The sequence below is a fragment of the Puma concolor genome, chromosome A3 (assembly GCF_028749965.1).
Source record: "Puma concolor isolate L17-30 chromosome A3, mPumCon1.1.hap2, whole genome shotgun sequence".
In the NCBI taxonomy this organism is placed as follows: Eukaryota; Metazoa; Chordata; class Mammalia; order Carnivora; family Felidae; genus Puma; species Puma concolor.
The window spans coordinates 14,131,550-14,154,982 of record NC_141669.1 but is presented as its reverse complement, the minus strand read 5'-3'; the positions used below and the strand labels follow the sequence as shown (position 1 = coordinate 14,154,982).

Below are 23,433 nucleotides of genomic sequence, written 5' to 3'. Positions count from 1 at the left end.
AAATCCCAGTTCTGCCACTTCCTAGAAATATAAATTTGGGCAGTTTCATATGTGAAATAAGGATCCAAATAAAAACTAGGTCATAGGGTTGTTTCAAAGTCAAATGAGCTAGTGGAAGTGAATCTGGTTTGTAAACTGCACGTAAATGCAAATATGCAATGCTATAGAAAGAACACTGACTTTAGGGTCAGAGAATTGTTTCAAGTACAGAAATTTCTCCTTAGTAACTTATTTAGCTTAAGAGACCCTGAACAACTTGGTCTACTATTCTGAGTTTCAATGTCCACACCCATGAAATGGGTTGAATGATACCTCCCTCCAAAGGTTGAGTGAAGTTAAGATAAGACAAGGCTTATGAACTATCTGAAAATTAGTCATTTAATTAATATTTCTTTTTATTATTGTGTATGGTGTTGTTCTTATTAATATTATTTCTGCTAAATTATTATTAAACCAGTCTGGCTGATGAACACAAACAACACAGTGATCATGCTTCTTTGGCAGGGGCTGTCTGTGGAACAGAATGCCTTCTGATTTTGCACCAACTGAGGGGGGTACAGACAGGATCAAGCCCATACCTCTGAGGTACAAGGGGAGAGTCCCACAATAGAGATCAACTCTGCACTATCACCACCAAAAATCTTTCTTCCCGGGTCAAGGCATCCCTTGAAGTCTTTTCATGGAAGTGGCCTCTTCCCATGCATTTTCAGCAAACCACAGAATCTCTGGAGAGATGGGATCCTTTGTCTGGGCTCCCAAGTGACCATGCTGGTATATCGGGCCCTATCAGTGACCCAGAACCTTTTACCATTGACTGAATCACCGGCCAGGCAATCGGCTCAGAGGTGAGAAATGCCCAACACATAAAACACAGCGAAGTCCCAGCAAAGCCAGTTCTACCCGTTAAAGGAATTACACTTCAGTGAAATGAGGTGCATGTATGAAGACTTGACCCCTTAACAAGGAAGGGCAGAAACTGATCACCAACTGCAACCCCATGACCCAGAGCCCTGATAAAGATAAGCAGGCTCCCAGTGCCCTCTCTCTCTGGGCTTACCCCAGGGAACCAAAGAGATAACTATTACCTGAGAAATGAAATGACTTATCTCATCTCAGAACCTTTTCAGTTAATCAATCACTCGCATTATGTTCTAAATCCTCAGCTCAATGTTATAAAGGTAAAAATGGCTGCTTTCAAGGAGCTGACAATCTAGCTTATGTTCTGCTTGGAAAATATTCACCAGGGAGAATTTGTGTTTTTTGGTTTATTTGCTTTACCTTGCTTTCTTTTATTTATTTTTGTTTGTTTGTGGACTTACTCCTCTGAATTGAAATTGTTAGGTGACCATGTTGCCTGAACTCTGTTCTTGTTCCCAAGGATTCTAAAGAAGGAAGACAAATTATATGTAAGCTCTGTATATTGTCTTCCAAATCAAGGCTCTTGGTTCCTGTTCTGCCACCATCCGGTTATAGGACTTTGAGCAACTTACTTCTTTTCTGTACTATCTCTAGGCCTTATTTTCCTTTTCTAAAAATTCAGGGAGGTATGCTAGAGATCTTTAAGGTTCTATCCAGGACTGTATTACCAGACTCCTTCCAGCAGAACCTCTCCTCATGCAAGATCAGACTTCCACCCTCTTCCTCCCCATCAAAAACTAGTTTTCCTACTGGTGGGCAAAAATGATATTTCAAAGAATAATTCTGGCCGCAAAGCTGAGAATTTGCAGAATCAAGGTAGCAGTACAAATAAGACCAACGACATTTCATACAAAGCATGTGAACCGTGGTTTTTCCCCTTCAGAATACTCCAGTATTCATTGACCCATTCTATGCATGATGAAGCAGAGGAGTGCATTTCATTAGTGACATGCAGGAGAAGCCAGCCTGCTATAAATGGCGAGTCATAAAACCACTATTAAGTGTATATTAAAATTCTAACTGTGCCAGCTACTGCAGACAGCCATAATTGGGTTTTACTTTCCTTCTGTGCCAAATGTTGCCCTTTGCATATGAGACCAGACAAGGCGGAACAGAAAAATCCATAAATACTGGGACTTTGCTGCAATCCCGAAAGGTTTAAAAAAAAATCATTGGGGTGCCTGAGTGGTTCAGTCGGTTGAGCATCTGACTTTGGCTCAGGTCATTATCTCACACTTAGTGGGTTTGAGCCCCATGTCGGGCTCTGTGCTGATAGCTCAGAGCCTGGAGCCTGCCTCAGATTCTGTGTCTCCCTCTCTCTCTCTGCCCCTGCCCTGCTCATGCTCTGTCTCTCAAAAATGAATAAATGTTAAAAAAAATTTTTTTTTAAATAAAAAAGAAATCACTAAGATAAAAGCAAAGCTGTTGATTTCCGGAAAGTTCCTCTCCTCTCTGGGTCTCCGTTTCTTCATCTGTAGATTGAGGGGGAAATAAACCTCTTAGGTCCTTTGTTGTTTTTCTGTACTATCTCCCCATGCACGATCTATGGAGGCTTCTGTTTCTCTCTCCACCTCCTAGCCTGACAAAGAGAGGGGTGAGTGCAGCTTGTATTTTGACTATGGCCACAGCGAGGGGTCAGGAGGTAGAAAGAGCATTCATTACACTTCAGTGAGGAGCCCTGGGCGTCTTCATCCCGTCTTGTCACGGACTGAGTAATACCAGGTGTCTCTTACCGAATGATGAACGGCTTCCGTGCGCCAGGCTCTGTGCTCTCACGACAGCATACAGAGGCACATAGTGTTAGCCCCATTTTACAGATGAGGAAACCAAAGCTCAGAAATTCTGAATAATTTATTCAAGAACCCAGAACTGGTAAGCACCACAGCCCGAACTGAGCACACCCCATCCTCTTAGGGACCATTTCTTATTTCTTTGTCTACCTCAATGTCTCCCTGACAGAAAGACATTATTGGAACTTACTCTACTTTGAACCTACTTTACCAGAAAAGATAGTAATTAAATCAGCATGAAAAAAAATAGGAAATAACTTTGAAGAAACAACTCATAAATCAAGGAGAAATGGTTATGCCCTATTAAAGGAAATTATGCCCCCAAATAGCTAGCTACGTCCTGTAAAGTCCTTATTCCCCAGCAAGAGCTCTAATCAAAACTCACCGTTCTGAAGTTGGGGCACAGGATGGGACCACTGCTGCTCAGCATCCCGATGTCCCTGGCTCCAGTGTTGCTCCCACCAGGTAGCCAGCTTAGCAAGACTCGCTGCTCCTTGGGAGCTGTCTGGTCCCGGCATTCGAGAGTTACCTCACTCTGGCTGATGCTGAACTCAAACTAGAAGGAAGCTGGATTTGGCTTTCTTGCTCTAAGGAGCATCCTCAGAAACCTGCATGCTTCGATCTTCCCAGAAGAACAACATACAGGAGCTTGAAAGTGAAAGGGGGCAACAAATCCACACATTTGTTTTTTGTTTCTTTAAAGAGTTAGTTTTTAAGTAACCTCTACACCAACGTGGGGCTCGAACTCACAACCCCAAGATCAAGAGTCACATGCTCCAGCGACTGAGCCAGGCGGGTGCCCCCAAATCTGCACCTTTGTTAAAGGAAGTAGCTGGACAGCTCTAAGTCTTTCACAATCTCCTCTCTGCTGGCTTTCGAAAACATTAAGCACCACCTTATGTTTCAGTGTTCGACTTTTCTGAGGGTGATCACAGAAGCACAATTTCAGGTCCCACAGGAACTCATTAGCATGGAACTTCAGAGTTTGCCACTGTTTTCTCTTGAGCTCTGCCATTCATCCATTACAAAGTGTCTCTCATACAGGAGAATCTCTCCCATATCTCTCCACAGTATCTCTCATGCCAATTCTTTTCAGTGGAAAGATTAGCATGCACAGAAGTGAGCAATTTGCTCCAAGTCTCATCTCTAGTAAATAACTGAACAGACCAAGAAGCCATGCTTTCTAACTCCAGGCACCTGCACATTATTCCCTGAGCCTTCGGCTCGTCACCTGCAAGGTCCAGTGACATACCTCCTTTGGTGCAGACTGCAGATTTCCTAACAGCATAAAACTACATGAGACTTCCACAAGGCTCCTGAAAGGGAGGATGCCCACTCCCTCCTCCAAGCTCATTCATCTGGAACCTTGCTGATGAGGGTCGCATTCTAGAGATTCCATGGAGGAAAGCCGAAAGGATCCAACCCCCTCTGTGATTGCAGAATCACTACACCAGCCTTGGATCACCTACCTCCTGACTTTTTTACTTAGAAAAGAAATAAATACATATCCAGCTTAAGCCTCTAATTTGGGGATAACTGTCATTCACTACTGAACATGAAACTAAGAGATGTAGCTGCCTCACAGGATTCTTACAGGATGAGAAGAAGGGGGCAAGGTCAGTAGACATCAAATGTGGACAGAATGTATCTCCCTCTCATCTGAGCTCCCACTGTGTATCTATGTGTGTTGGTATGTATGTGCATGTGTGAGTGTCTTTTATAAGCTATTATGTGGTATTTCACCACCTCACAGTAACCACGTGACTTCTAAAGGGCAGAGACCTTGCACTAACATTCTTTGTGTTACAGGTGTCACATTCATTGTCTGCAACAAAGCAGCTTGAGAATTGACAATATAACCTGAAGGGGCCATTTTCAGTGTAAGAGTCGGTATGAATGCAGGGATGGAAGGCTGTCAATGTTATTTTAATGTAGGTTCCACCCTTTGGAGCCTCCAGGGTGAAATCCCAAACTGGCCCCTCAAGGGCAAGAAGAAACCTAAGAAAAAGGCAGACCATTCCAAATTAGTAGGTGGCCACCTTAATAAACAAGGGAATTTACATCTGAAGCTTGTCTTGGACCCCACAAAATAAAATGGTTTCTTCACTGCACATCAGAATCTTTGTTTTTAAGCTTATTTATTTGGGGGGGGGAGCACGTGTGTGCACAGAGAGAGGGCAGAGAGAAAGGGAGAGAGAGAATCCCAAGCAGGCTCCGCCCTGTCAGCACAGAGCTCTGAGTGGGTCTAGATCTCACAAACCATGAGATCATGACCTGAGCTGAACTCAAGAGTCAGCCGCTTAACTGACTGAACGACCCAGGCTCTTCACACACCAGAATCTTAAACGTTTACTTAGAAGCCTTAACTGGGTCAAGCCGTGTAAACCTCCCAAAGGCCTCAACAACAGTTAGCCCCCTCAAGGCCTCTACCTTGAAAGCGGGGCCCCCACTGTGTGAAGGTGATTGAGTCCAAGGACGGGGGCGGGGTGAGGAGCCTCTGATTGCCCGCCTGGCTTGTGGGGGTCAAACTGTGGTCACGTCCTCTCCATGACTTCCTCCAACATTGAAGATTCTGCAAAACAAAGAAAATCTAAAATGCACAAAGTATCACATCCTCAGTGATTTCTGTAACTTGGGAAGACTTATTGTGATGGCATGAATAAATGCTGTGCATTTCGTCTCAGTAACTCAACTGATTATATTTCAGATGTAAATTAGTCATCTAATGCAAACACAAAGTAATTTGTGACTAATTACTCTTTCTTCTTAATGCAGATCAGAGGAGCAGCTCTGCTGTCCAAAATACCCTGAGCTGGGAGAAGAACATCCTGGTAACCATTTCAGGCCCACAGGTGGCAAAAGAATGGAAGGAAACAACATGCACTTTTAAGAACAACCCTGAAAGGGAGGGCCTACGCCGGCCCACTCCATCTTGTTCTGCGTCCTTCACCTTGACCACGCCTGCTCCCCTTGAGTAACCTCCCGCTCACCTGCCTAACAGGACTCCCACCCTTCCCCAGCCAATCGGCTGAGGCCACAGCCATTACCTCACCAACTGCCCCTAGACCCCAATAAAACCTTTGTCCTTTTGAAACTCAGCCCTCTCTCCCCGGTATCTCACCACTGCGTCGGTGCAGGTAGGGGACTGAGCTTGAGCTAGCTTGAATAAAGGCTCTTTTGCTTTTGCATCAGACTCGGCTCCCTAGTGGGCTTTGGGGATCACGAATTCTGGGCATAACACCCTACGTGTCTAGAAAGACTCCGAGGATGCCTGAGCATTAGAAGCTGAATTTTGACAGGCCCTCAGGATTAAAGAGATACATGTCCCATGACCCTGGACTCAAGGAAATCAGTCTGGTGTGGAGATCAGCATGAAAATAAATAACCACATACGATAAGATTAACTTTTGTACTGAATATATAGGAAGCATAGGAAAAGTGGCAAATACATTTGTTTGATAAAGGAAGATAAAATTTCATATAGGAGCATTTGAATTGAGATTTAATTTTTTTTTAACCTTTATTTATTTATTTATTTAAAAAAAAATTTTTTTTTTAACATTTATTTATTTTTGAGACAGAGAGAGACAGAGCATGAATGGGGGGAGGGCCAGAGAGAGAGGGAGACACAGAATCTGAAGCAGGCTCCAGGCTCTGAGCCATCAGCCCAGAGCCCGACGCGGGGCTCGAACTCACGGACCGTGAGATCGTGACCTGAGCGAAGTCGGACACTCAACCGACTGAGCCACCCAGGCGCCCCGAACCTTTATTTATTTTTGAGAGAAAGACAGAGTGCAAGTGGGGGAGGAACAGAAAGAGAGGGAGACACGGAATCTGAATGAAGCAGGCTCCAGGCTCCCAGCTGTCCACACAGAGTTCCACGCGGGGGTTGAACTCGTGAGCTATGAGATCATGACCTGAGCCAAAGAGGGTCCCTTAACTGACTGAGCCACCCAGGTGCCCCGAATTGAAATTTAAATAGTGTCTAAATTTGTCTGCATGGAGGGGCGCCTGGGTGGCTCAGTTGATTAAGCTTCCGGCTCTTGATTTCGGCTCAGGTCATGATATCACTGTGAGATCTAGCCTTGTGTCAGACTCTGCTCTGACAGCATAGGGCCTGCTTGGAATTCTCTCTCTCCCTTTCTCTCTTCCCCTCCCCCACTTGCACTCTCTCTCTCTCTCTTCCTCTCTCTCTCTTTCTCTCTCTCTTTCTCCCTCTCAAAATAAATAAATAAATATGAAAAAAAAGTTGTCCTCCTGGAGAGAGTAGGGGAGGACATTCCAGGAAGAGAAAACACTGTGTGAATGTTTGGGTTGGAGGAAAGATAGGCCTATACATAGGGATTGGAAATAGCCTTGCATATTTAGGGAAACGTTGAGTTATTAAGTTACCAAGACTGTGGGTCTTGCTATCTACTGCCTTGCTATCTAGTTACCCATCCCAGGTGTACTTTTTTCCTTTGGGTTAAGACAATCTCCAGAAATCCATAGAGTTGAGAATTGTTGGGTTTCTTAATGTTGCTAACCATAGCAACAAAGGGAAGTGAAAAAACTCAGATGGTCACATCAGATCAAGACCCCTTCCTAAACCTATGGTGGAGAAAATCCAGTGACCGAGGAGTTCTAGCATTTTCACAGAGACCTAATTTTCTTTACTTCTTCAGAAGTTCATGATGTATGTCCTTCCTATCCTAAGGTTTACCTGGCATGGAGAGTCAAGAAAAACTAAATGCCAGGAGCCCAGGACAAGCAAGGAAGTGACACCCTCAGAAAACGGTATTTACTTGTTAACTTTTCAATGAGCAATTATTTCATTTCAGACTTTCAGTGGAGTAATATTTTTTAGACTGCTGTCCTTCAGGATTGAAAATGATAACAGTGCTGACTTACATGTTATGACAGATTCAAAGACAGAAGAAAAAGAACAGATGAATTCACAAAAGGCACCCTGAGAAGTATATGAGATCCAATAACTAGCCCAGAGAATCCTTCGTTCTTACATCAATGACTTGCCCCAACTCTACTTATTCCACACTGTACTTGAAATCGGCTATGGCTTTTCAATCTTCAGGTTTCAAAACTTGAATTTCAAATGAAAATGTCCGATATAAAATATTGACCGAAAGACAAATGAGCATATAAGTATCTGAGAAGAGTAGTTAGTCAAAGGAAGAAACCTTGTTTTTCCCACCCCTTACAAGGTTTGATGAACATACACAAAGAAATTATACGATAGAAAGAGTTCTGGGAAAATATGGGGTAGTGCCCATGGTGTGGAGAACAAAAGCAAAAGAAAGGTAGAAAAAATTAAATTTTTGCAGCCCATTGACAAGTACGTGAAACAGGCAGAGTGACCTTCCTCCAGGAACTTGGCTGCCTCAATGTTACTACTTTGCTAGAGACTAAAGGCAGCCTTAGCTTGACATTAGCCCCGTGTCCAGGATCCTGTAAGTCTTCTTTAACATAAGAAAATCCCTTTGAAAATTCCTTTATCTCTACCTGCCCCCCATCCCCCCCCCCCCCGGGAAGATACATGTTAGCAATCCTCTAAACATATAGCCCAGTGATATACATCTAAAGAGTCTCATGACTAAGGGTTTACTAGATAATAAAAAGTGGCATTACCCTAACAACAGCTAACCCCTCAAGGTCCTAAAAACCTTGCTTCCAAATTCCTTAGAGACTTACACACTCTCTAACCCCCTCCCAAGTTAAAAGTATATAATCAGTCACTCCTCACAACCTCAGTGCAGCTCTTTCTGCCCACAGGTCCCATCCCCGTGCTTTAATAAGACTACCTTTTCTGCATTGAAAACATCTCAAGAATTGTTTTTTGACAATCCACTCCCAGCCCACATCATATCAGCAAGAGTATCGTTTCTCTTCTCTCTGAGAACACAGTCCTCTGCTTCCCGTTTTCCGGTATCTATAAACAATTGTTTTATAGATTTTGTCCATTTTTCTAATTGTATATGGCAGGGATTTCATTTCAAAGCCTAACAGAGCCATAATATAATTTTGAATGCAGATCAGTCTATGGGCCATGAAGTGAAAATAGCAAGAGAAATCCTACAATCACCCCAAAGTTCTGTCCAGAAGCATATTTTGGACCATAATGCAGAGAGGAAAGAGGAGACTCAAAGCTGAACAAGATCTTTCTAAATTGAGACAGAGATTACATTAGAGTCCAGGGAAGATGAGACAGCTGGAAAAAGCAAGAAAAAGTTCTAGAGACTAGTGTGCTATGGAAAAAAACTCCAGAAGTATGCATGCAGTGTCCTTGAGTCTTTGCTGAACACTGAGCTGTGCTTACATAAGACCGGGCTGCACACAGCCAAGGAAAGTGTGACTGGGGAGCCATAAGGTAAACAATTTCCAAAGGATATACAAAGTGAGAAGACAGTGACTCTTCAAACAGCCAGAGAGGACAGTCCCCAGAAGACCACCTGGGCATTCAGAAGAGACCTCAGGGGTCACACCTTAGTAGAAGAATTAGGAGTCTATTCAGGGTGAAAATGCCATTCAAAAATGCAGGCAAAATAAAGACTTTCACACAAACCAAAAGTGAGATAATTTGTCTCCAGGAAATCTGCACTCCAAAAAAATATTAACAGAAACTTCAATTAGAGAGAAAATGATACCTTATAGAATGGGTCTGTTAAAAGGAATTAAAAGTGCCAGAAATGGTAAATATGTATGTAAATATAAATGAAAATTTTTAATTTCATAAGAGATAATTAATTTTAAAATAATAAAAATTCATTATGAAATTTCTAACAAATGTAGAAGTAAAATGCATGAAAATGAAAAGCACAAGGGATGGGAGAGAAAAAAATGAATGCATGACATTTTATTTATTTTTTTTTTAATTTTTTTTTTCAACATTTATTTATTTTCGGGACAGAGAGAGACAGAGCATGAACGGGGGAGGGGTAGAGAGAGAGAGGGAGACACAGAATCGGAAACAGGCTCCAGGCTCTGAGCCATCAGCCCAGAGCCTGACGCGGGGCTCGAACTCACAGACCGCGAGATCGTGACCTGGCTGAAGTCGGACGCTCAACCGACTGCGCCACCCAGGCGCCCCTGAATGCATGACATTTTAAAGTTCTTACGTTTAGGGCCACCTGGCTGGCTCAGTAGGTTGAGCGTCCAACTTCGGCTCAGGTCATGATCTCACGGTTCATGGGTTAGAGCCCTGTGTCAGGCTCTGAGCTGTCAGCACAGAGCCTGCTTCAGCTTCTGTGTCTCCCTCTCTCTCTGCCCCTCCCCTGCTCATGCTCTGTCTCTCTAAATAAATAAATAAATAAATAAATAAATAAATAAATAAAAGTTCCTACATTTTGAGTGAAGTGATACAATATTACTTTGGGGGGACTGTTAGAAATTAAACATGCATATTTATATTTATATGATAATATTTGTTACTTTGAGGTAGGCAAAGAGATCTTAGATAAAATATAAAAAGCAAATTTAAAATATCTGTTCTTCAAAAGATTTCTTTTTAAAAATGGAAAGGTAGTCCATTAACTGGTTGAAAACTATCTATCTATGCGTACATATAGTCCTGGCACACATTTATTTATTTATGTATGTATGTATGTATGTATGTATTTATTTATGTTTATTTATTATTGAGAGACAGAGACAGCATGAGCAGGGTAGGCACAGAGAGAGGAGGAGATACAGAATCCAAAGCAGGCTCCAGGCTCCAAGCTGTCAGCACAGAACCCGATGCAGGGCTCAAACCCACAAACTGTGAGATCATGACCTCAGCTGAAGTCAGACGCTTAACCAACTGAGCCACCCAGGCGCCCCCCTATCACACATTTAAAACTCATTCATATAATCACATCTATAACAACATCTACAACAACATCTATAAATTTTGAACTTATGTTCAAAATTTATAAAAGCAATTATGACTTAATTTTAAGACAAACACCCAAATGACAAAATAGACAAAATATTTGCATTGATACTTCACAAAAGGTATGCAGATGAATATGTACCAAAAATATGATTAACATTAGTCATCAAAGGAATATAAACTACAATGAAATGCCTCAACACCCCATTTGAATGCTGACATTAAGAAGACTAACTATACCAGTATTAGTAAAGATGTGGAGAAATCAGAACTTTTATATACTGCTGGTGGTACTGTAAAATGCAACAACCACATTGGAAAACAATTTGACAGTTTCTAATAAATTTAAACATAACATTTATCTGACACCCAGTAAGGCCATCCCCAGGTGTTTACCCAAAACAGATGAAAACCTATATCTACTCAAGGCCTTTTATGTAAATGTCCATCAAAAGATGATGGATGAAGAAAAGACTGGACATCCATACAATGGAGTAATACTCAGCAATAAAAAGAATAACCAATGTCTCTCTACATGCAACAGCATGGACTCTCAAAAACATGCTGAGTGAAAGCAAGCAGACATAAAAAAGTGTATACTTTGTTATTCCATTTATATAAAACTCTAATAAGACAAACCTAATATAAAATTGGCAGAATGCCAATTGGTGTTTGCCTTAAGTCAGGTTTTGGGGGGCATCAAAATTGTCTAGAACTTTCTAACATGATAGAAATGTTCTATTTCTTCATTGGGGCAGTAGTTACATGGGTCTCTGCATTCCTCAAAACTCATAGGAATGTACACATAAAATGGGTGCATTGTATACATTGAGATATACAGTTGACCCTTGAACAACACAGATTTGAACAGTGTGTCCACTTACACACAGATTTTTTTTATAAATACAGCACAGTACCGTAAATATTTTTTCTCTTCCTTGTGATTTCCTTAATAACATTTTCTTCTTTTCTCTAGCTTCTTTTCTCTAACTTTATTGTGAGAATACAGTATATAACATCTATAACATGTGTTAATCAATTGTTTATTTTATCAGGAAGGCTTCCTATCAATAGCAAGCTAGTAGTAGTTAAGTTTTGGGGAGAGCCAAAACTTATATGTTGGATTTTTGACTGTGTGCATTGTTCAAAGATCAGCTGTAATTTACAACTTAATAAAGTAGATTTTTTTTATAGCACTGGCTTCCTTTCCTATCTTCTGCTTCAATGTTAAGGAATTATGTTCTGAATTTAGAATTTGACTTTACTGCCCCTTCCAGATCACAGGTTAACTTCTATTTTTATAAAAATATCTGAATGTTAAAAAATTATTCCAGCCATTTATCATTTAAATAGGAAGAGATTTATCCTACCAGAAATATTGTAAGAAGAATGCTGTGCACGTCAAACAAAGTGGCACAATGGGTAAACCATTAGAGTCTCTGCAAAATTGTCACAGGGCACACATCGATGTCAAAAAGGTGAGGTGAGGGGAACTCTGAAGCTGGGGGTCTGCTGTTGAATGACCCACCAACCTTACATTTCTGATCCCAGCTACTCCAACCAGTGTATTCATTAAGAACATTTTTTTTTTTTCCTCAGAAACTAGAAGGCTAACAGGAAAACCATGACCTGAGTATTTGTGTATTGATCAGTCCAAGTTGATCAATGGCATCGTTGGCTGCTCTGATGGCATTTCAGTTGCTATCCACTAAGAAAGGAAGGTAGAGCTCAATGTTGACTGAACTTCAGGTATCAGAGAAAATCTAGAGTTGGCTTCTGGGGTTGCAACCTTCATGGTCATTCCAATAATAGGCACTAGGGAGATACCAAGGAACTAATAGTATATATATTGCCATAAGAAAGTGAAGAGAAAAGGAGAAAGGAACAATTTTTTTTTTTTTTTTTACATCCATGGCTGAGACATCTCACTATCTGTGTTGACTGAGAAAGCATCATTTGTCTAGTTCCAATAGCCTACTCTCACCAGGACAGACCATAAGGTGTTATCCACAGAATGAAACAGACTTGGAGACTTCCACAAACATGTGTCAAAGATGCCGGAAGGCATTAGAGGAAACAACATATAATTTCCTTTCAGATTCCTCCAAAGAAGACTTGCCAAGGAAGGATAAAAGAGCTAGCTTCAAATTCTTGAGAGACTGTAAAAAATGTATATTGGTGAGGTGGAACTTAGGACCAATGGATAGCAGTTGTACTGAGACATATCTTGTCTCAATGTGAAGTTTCTAACCCAGAAGCTGCCAGGCAACGAGGTAGATATCCAGTCATCATATCTGCTCACGATCGAGTGGAATGACCTCCTTTCAGGAGCAGTCTTTTAGGGTTACAAGTCATTCCCAAATATGATTCGATAATTCTTGCCTTCAATCTTGAAGATTACATAATTTCCTTAAAATCCTTTGAGCAGGATGGGGATAATAAACATAAAATATTGCTCATGCTTAAATGAGCACAATTCCCATTTTCTCTTCCGTCTCCCATATAAATTTATTTGACATCTTTTACTACATGGACTTAACAACATTTCATTTAGCAAATAAGAACCTTCCTTCCCCTTTATTCTCTGACTAATCATATGCATAAGCCAGAACCTAACAAACTTAGTTTCCTTTTGAAATGCGCCTGGGCTCAGTTTCAAGACAGCCCTTGAAATGCAGCCATGACACATCTTGATTCAGCGAATGCCGTGTCTTGGAGGAAGGTGAGAACAATGGATTCTGTTCCTCAAGAGACAGGCGGTGATTTTTTTTTTTTTTCTAACAACTGAAAGACCGAAATTCTTTTCATTCTGATCTAGGAAGTTCTTTGAATTCTTCAATTCCTCACAAATGGCTCTAATCTCATTACTTCTAGGAACATTTGGGAGAAAGGCAATTACAGGAGACACCATTTTTTTGTGAGGAATAATGAGACATTGTCAGTAAAGTGGGTTGTGCTCTCAGGAAGAATAACACCAGAGGGGGGAAAAAAACCACAAGATCAACAGTCTTCTTGTCTTCAGAATGGTCCCTCTCCCAAATAAAAGGAACACAATTTCACATGACTGAGTTTAAACCATGTTTTTAAATGTTGCTCCAAATTCCAAATATAAAGACACATGTTTATGGATCTGAGCTTAGAGGCTGGAAACTGATGGACAAATTTGGTCAATGCCAGCACTTGTCTTGCTCTCTGAATTCTGACAATCATAGAGATCTGACCCTAGACGTGTCTTACTGTGTCTTACTGTGAGGACCTGTCTCCTTACTCCTGTTAGGTGCTATTTAAGGATGGTCACTGCCCTTGGCCCCAGCCAGGGTTCTTCAGCTCACAGTTCACACCATCCTACTTTCCCTTACATTCGAAGAAAAGGGAAAAATAATGGCTCTTGTCTCATTTGTTTGGTGCAGTATTCAAACAAAGAAACAAAGAAACAAAAATAAGATAAAATAAGATGAAGAAGCCTATATTGCCCTAGGAAATGTGTTCTCTTCCCTGATAACTGTTGCCCCAAAGCAGTATCCTAATAACCCCAGACTCTCCTTAATTCCAGAAAACACATTTGTACCTTCAAATTTTAGTGTAGGCAATCTAATATGTAAGAGTTGGATTCAAACTTAAGAATAGTCATATTTGATAGCTTAACACTGTACCTTTATATCCATTTATTTAATTTTCAAAACAATTCTATACGTGGGTTTTGTAATATGGCCGATGAGGAGAGAAGACTTGATAAGACCTCACAGCTATTAAAAAGCATCAGAGAAACAGTCCTGAGTGCCTTCCTAGTTCATCCCCCCCCCCCTCATAGCCCTGTGTAACAACGCAGGTAAGAAGACTCTCTCCTATGTGTTCATTTTGCTCAATCGAATCAGTACATGCTTTCCTATGGGAAGGTTTCTAGCATTTCTCTACACTTGGAGATTTTTACAAGGGTAAAAAACTCAACAAGTAATGAATTATAAGACTCATTTCACACCAAAAATGATTCCTGACATCATCTAGAGTTCCTGTTGCATTTTTCAGTGTGTCCTGAGGGGTCACGGGCATATAAGTCAGCAGCTATTTGTTTTGTATGGAAGTTTGGTAGCAGCCAAGAAAATTGAGTCCAAGTGAAAACCCTTCTATTTATTATTCATAAGTTCAAATGGCATCTTTTATGGTTGGCAGGACATGAAATTCATTCTGGTCTCTTTTTTAAAATTCTGCATTTTATTTTCATCTCCCAAAAAATGTCAATAAGTTTGAAGGTAGCAGATGGACAACAGCTTAGCTAATGACCACCTGATCTGAGAATGAAAACCTTCCTCTCATCCTGAGGAATTATTCCACTTGAAATGGAAGTGGATTTAACTATTACAGACCCTCAGAACTAGGCTAGAGATCCCACACTTCCCCAGTCTTCCAGCATAGAAGGGATCACAGCCTGCAAGCTGCAGCTATCTTAAGGTCATTTGGGAGGAAGGGTGAGTCTTGCACGGGTGACAGTTTCATATTGGTGTACCTGACAGATGACGTGCCCATTAATGTCATTAACACTAAGAAGCAGACTCCTTCAGACATGGCACTCTTACCAGATTCCCATGTACCACCGACTTCCTTCATCCTTTTCTAAAGACTTTCAAAATGTTCGTATTTCTGAAAACCGTGAAAACAAGGAATGTTTAGAAATAGAACTTTCCTGAGTACACTGGTATTGCGATGGCCTGTCAAGATCCTTGACCCTGGACCCTTGGAAGTTGAAACTAGTCAGCTTTCACTTCAGCCTGACCTGGATTCTGGGATCGATGCTGGAGGCAAGCAGGGAGGGGTGGGTAGCATACAATGCAGTGGTGTTTGCTAGGGAGCTCAATGGAAGCAGCTCATTTGCCCAGCTTTTTAGGCCAAGTTCTTCATTCTTCTCCAAATCAATACATGGCTTGACCTTCCTGTGCCTCCAGGATTAACATCCTATCCTGAATTCCAGTTCTTTCCAAAGCCCTTCATTGCCTTTTCTACCAGTTCTTTCTCTCCAGGCATAATGTTTTCTGTCCCTGAACAATACATTTTTATGACTACATCTCCTGTATCAGTTACCATCCAGGACAACTTCTACAAAATTCCTAATTAGTGGGTTTTTTTTTTTTTTTTTTTACTTTGTTCAGCATTCTGCCTATCTTTTTCTTACTACGCTCATCACCTAATTTTCAACAAAACTTCAAATACATGTCCCTACATGCCTGAATCTACAAAAATGAAAATAACCTCTGAGAAATGGCTCTTCTCTTCCAGAGTTCCTCAAATGTCAGCAAAGATTCAAATGAAAATTCTGGGCTGAATTTTTGGTGAGATATTTAAAGGGTGTTCACTGGAATGTAATCTAGACTCTCCATTGGGACAGGGTGGTCCTTCATCCTGACACGGGGCATGATTAGGAAATGAGTGGGTGTGGTCCTGCCTTTTCCAGGTAAGTCGCTTTTGCCATAAAACAGTCCCTCTGTCCAGTACTTGTGTAGAATAGGAATGCAACATACCTTTTTCATCCTTGACCCCTGCAATCAACTGTAGCAATTAATTTCACAAATTATATCAGGGTCTCTGACCCCTTGCCAAGAAGTAGCTACTTGTACCCTTTTTATTCTTAGAGTTTAGTGCTCCAGAAATACTAAACAAAATGCACACACACACACAAAAGTTCTCTTAAGTGTAACAGGGATATAGATCACCTTAATGGAAATGTATCTTTAACCTTGAATATTTAATCTCTGAACTGTGCAATCAACCTGAAACTCTCCACTGTGAAATGCATTGGCCTCGGAGCTTATTCGATTTCAGTTTAGGACATAAACTGGGAGCACACACCCTTCAGAGAGTTCCTCTTCCCCTTTTGGACATGGCCAGTCACCCTGGATCCCTTTCCTTTCTGAGAGGGTGGGTTTTTGTCTGATTTTATGTTATTTTATTGACTGAGAAAATATCCAAGCAGGAGGAGTTCTCGGATCTCTTTAAACAAGAACCCTCATTTCACAGATGAGGACACCAAGATAAGGAAAAGGTAATAGATCAAAAGCCACTCAGCTAGGACAGGGACCACTCAACTCCTAACTCAGTAAGGGATTACATAATTCATTAAGTTACAAAGTTTCTACGCTGTGCCAAGCACCGGGTTCTGTGAATATAAAAAACACAGTCCCTGCACTCCAGAAGCCCATATACCCAGCACCTCCCTGTGGCTCAGGCACAGATAGCCACCATTTTAGACATGGTCTTCACTCAGACTATACTTTATAAGAAGCTTCTGGAGGCTTTTATTTGTGTCAGCCTCTGAGGACAATTTAACTGGACTCAAAGGGGAATGCCTTTTTACCAAGCTAATGGGTTGAGACCCTGAGGAAGAGAATGAGATAATCCACCTGAACGCCAGCATCTACTTTGTCTCCTAGCGACTCTGCAGTCAGTGGGGAGGATTTGCAATGGAGCATCTGCCAAACTCAGATGGGGAGACCCTTGCTGCTGGAAGCCGAGCTATCCCAGCCTGAGTGGCAGGGCCCGGGCTGTGGACGGATTGGTGACTGCAGGGCAGCCCACCGACAGGGAAGCTTCTTGTACTCCTGCTTTTAGGTAATTTGGCCTTGTTAAAGTACCTGGGGTATTGTCTGTTGGGGAATTGCCCTCGGCAGGCCCCCTGGGAAAAGAACCATTAGGAAAAAAAAAAAATAAGGTTCCGCTAGAAATTGTGCGGCCTTACGTTTAGCCCTTGCCATCCCCCATGGAGACTCCTCTACTTACAGGAAGGATAGCCTCATCCCTTTGCCAGCAAAGAGGGCCTGTAAGGAGAGACATATGGATTTGAAAGCCCCACTCCGGCAACTAAGGAGTGTATCTCTGGGCACAGGTGACTTCAACCCCTAGGCCCACCTGGCCCCCCGGAGGCATTCCAGATGATGACTGAACCTAGTCGGTTCATTGGTTCCTAGGTGCATTGTCTCTCTGAGAATGTATGAGGCATGGGTTTCTAAGGCTTTTTCGGCCCCTTTCTGGCACCTTGGACCGAGACAAACACATTGTTCTTCTGGCCTCATGTGGTTAGGAGGTCATGTCCCTGTAACTGTTCCACTTGAGGTGTTGAGAAATGGAGGGCCTTTCACGAGAACAGCAAGGCAAATGCTTTGTAGATTATAGATAAACGCAGATGCATAATGGAATAATGTAAGAAATTAATCTATAATCAAAGGGTATGCGGGAAAGTTAGGGGGAAATCGCCATGTTATTTCTTAAAGGTTGATTACACATAGGAACATTTTCGAAGTTAGGTAATGTTAGAAAAACACAGATGACGTATGCTACAAGGAAATCACTAGCAAATATAATGCCACGTTTGCTGCAATAAATTGGCCAGTTCAACACACTGCTGTTGTCTGTGCCCATTTTTATTTTAGTTTTAGTTTTTTATTGTAGTTTTTTATTTTTTAGTTCTTTATTTTAGTTTTGTTTTACTTTCACCGACGCCGCCGTTCTTCCTTTGGGAACCCCTGGTTGCTGGAGCTTGTCTCCGGCACCTTGTCTTTGCTCCCCTGGCACCATGTGCTTGGCTGGGTGTGTGTACATGTCTCCTAGTTAGACTTGAACTTCCTGAGGACAGTGATTATGAAGTCCACCCACAGTGCTTAACATGGTGCCAGGCACATAGTAGCTTTATACCAAGTGATTTTCAATTTCACTAATAATATTCACATATTTAAATGAGCTTGGGAGGGGGCTGCTATGGAGACAAGTACTAACGAAAGGAATTTGGGAGACTGGTTTGTCCAGCGCCCCTGCAGCCCTCCTTGAAAGCGCTTTCTGCCCTGTCACCTTTCAATCCCTAAAGTCACTGTACGCAGAGCAGTCAGTCACACTTGGGCAGGGAGGGCAAGGCATTCCTCACCTGGGCTCCTGCTGGTCCTTCTTTGTGCAACTTCCTCGCCCCCCTGGGCCTGTGGAATCTGAAGCTGGATATGGTCACGGTGACCGATGCAGATGGAATGATATAGAAACAGAAGAGTTAACACCCTCTGTCAGCTTTCACTTTAAGTTCACGGGAAAAGAAAATAGAGAAGTTTTCAAGCGTAAAAGAATTTTCTATTCCAACTCCTTAAAAAAGAAAAATGCCTCACAAATAGAATCTTCCTTTGGACCTCAAATTGCTCAGCTGACAGCATTTTTAACCAAGAAATCAAAAGAAGAAAGATGAGTGGAATTTACAAAAAGCACCCAGACAAGGGGAATGAAGTACATTTACCGTGTAGGTGAAGCATCAGAGGAGACTCATATGTCTGCCTTGGAAATTCCCAGTCTTGTCATTGGATTCATCTGAGTCCATGGATATGATGACCTGAGTGGCATAAGGCTTCCTTGGGACATGTGCTGTGACCAGGAGGATTCCAGCTGTGCAGACTGATCCATCTCCGCTGGAACCCACGAAGTTCAGGGATAGATGACAGAAGACAGAAGGAGATAGTGACCAAAAAGGGGCCTTGGACAGCAGTCCCCACCACCCTGATGCCTGTGATGCTATGGACAGTCATACAAGCCTTGGGTTCTAGGTGATAACCAAGTCAAATTGCCATTTAGAATCTTAGCCTGTGTCATACTTGGCTTTCTACGTCTCTGCTCGTAGTGAGAAAATTCTGAGCAGAGCCTTTATTTACTACAAAACTTTGGCATTTTAGGCTGCAGGCCTCTCCTGCCAGGAAGGATAAGAAAAAGAAGTAAAGGGGGAAGGAGGGAAGATTCTGTGACTTCTTGAGCCGGCATTATTGCCCAACCTGGGAGCTCAAAATAAGGAGAATGTGTTTTGTCTCTGCTTACTTTTTGTCTCCAAGTCTCTTTGTAAGGTGTCCAAAAGCTCTTATCTGAAAGTCCTGCCATTCTACTAGGGTGAATGCAGCTCTTGGCACATTGTAGATTCTTAATATACAGTGATTGATAGGACGTGACTTGATTGGGTTTACTAATCATAATGCAAATTGGGACAGAGTTTTTCTTCAGGTCCTACTGAGCAAGATCACCTCCTCTGGTTCCCTGATTATGTAGATATCATCATGCCAAGTTTCTCAACAGAGTTAGAAAAATCAACACACAGTGCCCGGTATGGATTAAATGTCATAAGCAGCAATTCTAGGAAGACGATGATGCATCCTATAAAACTAGAGTGACCCTTGCCAGCAACCCATGGCTGGCCTGAGCATGCTCACAAAAAAGAGCAAAGCAAAACACTGGAGACCAGAAGTGAGTAAAATGCATGCCTGCCTTGAAGAGCTCACTGTCTGGTGTGGAAAGGGAGGAATAAACCAGACATACAAGAAACAACTCCCATAGAATCCAGTAAGAACCACAATGGAGGAGAGCTTAGGTATGGTGGGATGTCAGAGGGCTGGCCAAATAATTCTGTGTGTGGTGGTGAGATGGGGAAGGAAAGAGGTAGTGTTTGAGTTCGAACCTGAAATATGTTGTTGAAGTATGAGAGGAAATAGAAGTATCAGTCAGACTCCCAACAGGAAGCAGATGGCACTCTCAAAATGAAATAACTTCAGGAGATTTTATTGTGTGGGGACTATTTCCCAAAGTATGGGTAAGAGAAACCAGAGTAATCCAGGTGAGAGCACAGTAACCCAGAGCCGGTGGAAGCTGCACTATTACCGACCCTTAGCTGGAAAGAATGCATAATTACCAAACCTCAGAAAGTGACAGTAATCATTGTTGGACATCTGGAGAAGAATAGTGACCACTTGTCGAGGAACACAGCCAGCCTGTGGCAACCTTGTAGGATGGGAGCTGAAATGCATAGCCTGACCTCACTCTCCTCCTTTTAATCTCCTGCAGGTGGTGTGGGCTTTGGCCAAAAGCATCTGGAAGCCAAAGGGCAATGGGACCTACTGATGTAGTCCAGGCTCAATGGAGGAAGGTAGAGAGTGGGTCTGGAGGGGGTCAACAAAAGATGTCTGCCAGGATCAAAAGTGAAGTCACAGTATGAGCAATGATGTGACTAGGAATGGGAAGGTCTACTGGGGAAGAATGAGAAGCTGAGCCTATAACCCACAGAGATGTCAGTGGGAGATGAGACATCTCTCCCTTCCACGCCTGAGGCATGAAAGTTCTCTACTCCAGTCCTGAAAAGGCAATATTTCATCAGCAGCCCCAGGCTCTAAGACCCTTGTCATTGCTGCTCAGTTCCCACTGTGAGTCCCACCACCGCTGAGGCACTCCCTCCCCTCACACCCCCATCCCGTCATGCTCTCCTGTCACTGCCTCTTCTCACACTCTGAGGCCTGCACTGGAAATCAGTGAAGAGAACCAGGTGGGCTGGAAGGGTTAGTGTCCATTTCAGAAACCTGCTCCCCACACAGCCTGAGTTGAGAGCTTCATCAGGAATGACCCAGACCTGGAAACGTCATTAGTAATAGTGATTATGTCACCAGAATTTGCTGTGTTCCATCTTTTTGCTGTAGACTCCACTCCATGCTGGAGCCACTAGGTCTGAACTCTAACTCAATCATGGCTCAAAATCCTAACATCAAAATGTGGGATTTATTCTGTGCTTGAGTTCCCTCTCTGATAACTTGCCTCTGGACCAGTCTCTTGCTAGCTCTGGAGATTGTCTTGCTTGGGACTCTACCTAACGACACCTCAAATAAGACCCAGGAGAGATGCCTTCAGCAGAAAGAATGCACATAAAATCAAAGAATACTGTAGATTTTATAACAGGTCTGGTCCAGGTTTAGGCTCAAAACTATTATTTTTCAGCTTAAGTAGTAGTTCCTTGAAGAAATGTTTTCCAACTCACCAGCCAAAATTCATTATCCTTTTTATACTCTATAATAGGGCAGGGTTCCTCTTGCTCAAAGCTCTTAGACTGAGTGCTATGTGCAGTCATAGAGACTATATACGGCACAGCTTCACAGAAGACCATGCATACGGACTAGGATATAAATGGTTCGCCCTGGAGTTGTACAGTGCAATCCTGCACAGCCATAGAAGTGGGTCCCTCTCGATACAGGAGTGCTGATGCATAGGGGCACTTGTGCCCCAATGTTTATAGCAGCACTTTCAACAATAGCCAAATTATGGAAAGAGCCTAAATGTCCATCAACTGATGAGTGGATAAAGAAGATGTGGTTTATATATACAATGGAATACTACTTGGCAATGAGAAAGAATGAAAGCTGGCCATTTGCAGCAACGTGGATGGAACCGGAGGCTATTATGCTGAGTGAAATAAGTCAGGCAGAGAAAGACAGATAGCATGTGTTTTCACTCTTATGTGGATCCTGAGAAACTTTACAGAAGACCCTGGGGGAGGGGACAGGGGAAAAAAAAAAATAGAGAGAGGGAGGGAGGCAAACCATAAGAGACTCTTAAATACTGAGAACAAACTGAGGGTTGAGGGGGGTGGGGAAGAGGGGAAAGTGGGTGATGGACATTGAGGAAGGCACCTGTTGGGATGAGCACTGGGTGTTGTACAGAAACCAATTTGACAATAAATTGTACTTAATATAAAAATAAATAAATAAATAAATAAATAAATAAATAAATCCCCTCCCCCCCCAAAAAAAAGGAAATGGTTTATGGGAGAAAGAAGACAAAGGAATCAGAACTGTTACCTGTGTGTATCCTCACATGATTTTTATAATTAGTTGCACTGGCAAGTGCCCTCCCGCATCCTGCTTCTGTGCAGTAGTAAGGTCTTTCTCCTATGTGTGTCCTAACACGCACTTTTCTGATATTTGACGTTGTAAAAGACCGACCGCAGCCTTCAAAGGGACATTTAAAGGGCCTTTCTCCTGAAAATACAAAACAGAATAAATTAAATGATGCAAAAAAGAGTGGGTCCCTCTCACTCTTTAATATCTATTCATTAATATGATTATCCAACTAGGGTCTGTCTCCCTCACTAGTCTGTAAACTCTGAGGATAGTGGTTCCCAGTATGCAGGAGACCGTGTCTGGCACATAGTAGTCACTCAAATATTAATGAATATTTAACAAATCTTCTGAAACTACAATTTTATTTTTTTTAATTAATTTTTTTTAAATGTTGATTTATTCTTGAGAGAGTGAGAGAGAGACGGAGCACGAGCGGGGGAGGGACAGAGAGAGAGAGGGAGACACAGAATCCGAAGCAGGCTCCAGGCTCCAAGCTGTCAGCACAAAGCCCGACGCGGGGCTCGAACCCACAGGCTGTGAGATCATGACCTGAGCCGAAGTCAGACGCTTAACTGACTGAGCCACCCAGGCGCCCCTGAAACTACAATTTTAAAGAGTAGAAGCTGAGATCCAGCGAGTTTAAGTGGAATGCTTTATTAACTCTTAGGAAAGAGTTAATAAGTGATGGAGTCAGAATTTAAGTCAAAAACATGTGTTTTTCACGGTTCAATGTGGTCTTTAAAATACAGTAAAATGGTATGTTTTGAAAGCTGGCTGGAAGACAAATAGAGATCAGTAAAGATAAGGTCAAAGGACACTGATGCCCTCACTACCTTTACCTGGTGCCAGCTTAACAGGAGCCTCCTGGATAGTTTGTAGGAAATCTGCCAGAGCCTCCTGTCCAGCCTCGCTGCCCGGTCCAGAGAGGTGGAACAGGCAAGTACTGAAAGGGTAACTCTTGAGTCCCTAGAGGCCAGTGATTTATAATCCGATGGCAGCCTCTTGCCTGCTTCCCTCATCATTTTCCCACCATGACCTGCCAAGGGCACCACCAGCCTCTGCACCTCTGTCCCCACAGGCAAACAGGTAGCTGCCATTCTGAGAGCCTCTGTGAGCTCCCTGGGGTGCCCTGCCTCTGCCTTTCCACCTTCGTCTGCAGCAAGGAGGGAGTGGAAGTGTTCCTTCTTCCTTCTAA

The 23,433-nt window shown here is 42.4% G+C and overlaps 1 long non-coding RNA gene across 1 annotated transcript; it reads right to left on the bottom strand.

Annotated features, from left to right (window-relative positions):
- Positions 1-1,360: 1,360 nt before the first annotated feature.
- On the bottom strand, positions 1,361-22,379 carry LOC147582264 (uncharacterized). Its single transcript, XR_015248902.1, has 4 exons — positions 22,309-22,379; positions 18,836-19,004; positions 18,482-18,545; positions 1,361-5,280 (listed from the first exon to the last, which is right to left on the bottom strand). It is a non-coding gene; the product is annotated as an uncharacterized LOC147582264 (long non-coding RNA).
- Between the last annotated feature and the right edge of the window lie 1,054 nt (positions 22,380-23,433).